Below are 2,642 nucleotides of genomic sequence, written 5' to 3'. Positions count from 1 at the left end.
TTGAGTTTACCAAGGAAGAGCTCGTGCTGCTCACCTTCCTGAAGCCCCCCTTTCACCACCTCTTCACCTCCAATGGTCCTGTTCCTCAGAGTAGGTATTTGCATCTCTTCCTCGTTCTTGAAACACCTTGGGGTCACCTATCACCTTTCTTATACAGACTGACCTATATACTGTGTTCTCCCATTTACTTCAGTAAACCTTAAATCTTTACAGAGACCAGTGTTCTTGGAAGGCAGGTATATAAGAATCTAAAACACTTGTCATTGAAGAGGTTAACCTAGAACATGTTGACAGCACAGAGTTTATCTTTGAAACACCGCTGCATATAGGGTGTGAGTGGCCATACTCAGCAGTGGAGTTTGAGAGAGTGAAAATAAATCTCACTTGAAATAACAGCCCAAGTACCTGCAGGCTTAGTGCCCCTAGCATCTCTTTCAGCCCCAGTCTTCTCTCTTCTTCTTCTTTTTTTTTTTTTTGGCTGCACCACGCGGCATATTGAATCTTTGTTCCCCACGAGGGATCGAACCCGTGCCCCTGCGGTGGAAGCGTGGAGTCTTAACCACTGGACCACCAGGGAAGTCCCAGCCCCAGTCCTCTTTTTTTTTTTTTTTTAATTTATTCATTTATGGCTGCGTTGGCTCTTCCTTGCTCCGTGCGTGCTTTCTCTAGTAGCAGTGAGCAGGGGGCTACTCTTCGTTGTGGTGGGCTGGCTTCTCATTGCAGTGGCTTCTCTTGTTGCAGAGCCTGGGCTCTAGGCACACAGGCTTCAGTAGTTGTGGCTCGCGGGCTCTAGAGCGCAGGCTCAGTACTGGTAGCGCACGGGCTTAGTTGCTCCACTGCATGTAGGATCTTCCCAGACCAGGGATCAAACCCATGTCCCCTGCTTTGGCAGGCGGATTCTTAACCACTGCGCCATCTGGGAAGCCCCCCAGCCCCAGTGCTCTTATCGTCAGTTGTGGTCAACACCATCTCCCTCTCAGAGTCATTGTGAAACCCACACATTAAAAACTGTGGCTCCTTAGAAGGCTCAACACTTTATAGACATTGCCATTAAATGCCTCTGATGTGTTCTTGTCAGCAACTGGTTTTAAGACCTGGGGACCTAACCAGGTAAGCAAAGGGAAATCCTCTCGTTGCTGGAAAGAGAAAATATTAAGGTTTCACAAGAACCTGGTGAATCATGCCAGGTTGATTTTTTTTCTATATCATCTGTGTGTCATAGAGACATGTATAGTGCCTATGACCTAACACATTTTCTATGAATGTTCGTTAACTTAAAGGAAGGATAAATATACCCACTGGGAAATGGAGACTTAGAAAGGCAAATGCAACTGGCTTTGGTGGTCTTGTATGAATGCAACAAAGATTTGCTTTCTCTGGACTTTTGATATGAAGCCTCTAAGTCCCAATAAATAATGGGGACTTTCCAAATAGATGGGGAGATAAAACTAGGATCAAATCCATTAGCAACTGAAAATGGATGAATGAGAATAGTATCAAACATGCCTATGTGTTTGCATTTCTTTAAACCTTGTTCTCTCGTGTTCATTCCTTTAGTCGATATTTTCTTATCAGTTCATGTCAGCATGTTATTTTACAAACTCGCTTTTCTGCATCATATTAACTCCAGGAATACACATATAGCTCATTCTGCTTTCCATCAAGTAGGCATTTGATCACACCTTTCTCGTTGTTATGGAAGCAGCTTATCTTTGAATAGTCCATGCTGGGCCTGGGACTTTTTATTCTGAATAAGATTTTTGAACAGCTGTTTGACATGATATACACAACAGTGTATATTTTACTGAGGGTGCAAAACTGTTTCATTTGGCAGTGACAGTGTGTCTAGAACATAGGAAAATATAAAATTTCTTGTCCTGCGAAGCTACTGCTGAGAGCAAATATACTTCCAAAACGCCATGAGCTTTAAATCTCCAGAGATTCTTTTCTTACTGTGAAAGCTCTCTTTAAAACTTCTACTTATGGTCTTCCCTGGTGGCGCAGTGGTTAAGAATCCGCCTGCTGATGCAGGGGATGCGGGTTCGTGCCCCGGTCCAGGAAGATCCCACATGCTGCGGAGCAAGTAAGCCTTTGCGCCACAACTACTGAGCCTGTGCTCTAGAGCCCACGAGCCACAACTACTGAGCCCACGTGCCACAACGACTGAAGCCCACACACCTAGAGCCCGTGCTCCACAGCAAGAGAAGCTACTTCAATGAGAAGCACATGCACCGCAATGAAGAGTAGCCCCCAGTCGCCACAACTGGAGAAAATCCGCACGCAGCAACGAAGAGCAAACACAGCCAAAAATAAATAAATAAAAATAACAAAACTTCCACTTAACCAGCTTTCTGGGTTCACCCAACATCTCTGTTTCCCCTGAAAATATACTGAATGCTGTCCCAGTATGCTGAATTCTTGAGGCCAGAGGGCTACTCGCTAGCCAGCTGAAACATTCCTGCTCAGTTGAGTTATTTTAAATAATCCCCAACCTGATTGTGCTGATTGCAGTTGCTGCTGCAATTATACTGTTAAATACTACCGTATAAATTAACAAACTACAAGGGAAAGGAGGAAGGAAGGGGGGACGGAAGGAAGGAAGGAGGAAGGAAGGAGGAAGGAAGGAAGGAAGGAAGGAGGAC

This window comes from Monodon monoceros, unplaced genomic scaffold (genome assembly GCF_005190385.1).
Source record: "Monodon monoceros isolate NGI ecotype Baffin Bay Population unplaced genomic scaffold, NGI_Narwhal_1 Super_Scaffold_12, whole genome shotgun sequence".
Taxonomy (NCBI): Eukaryota; Metazoa; Chordata; class Mammalia; order Artiodactyla; family Monodontidae; genus Monodon; species Monodon monoceros.
Note: the sequence above shows the minus strand (reverse complement) of the source record.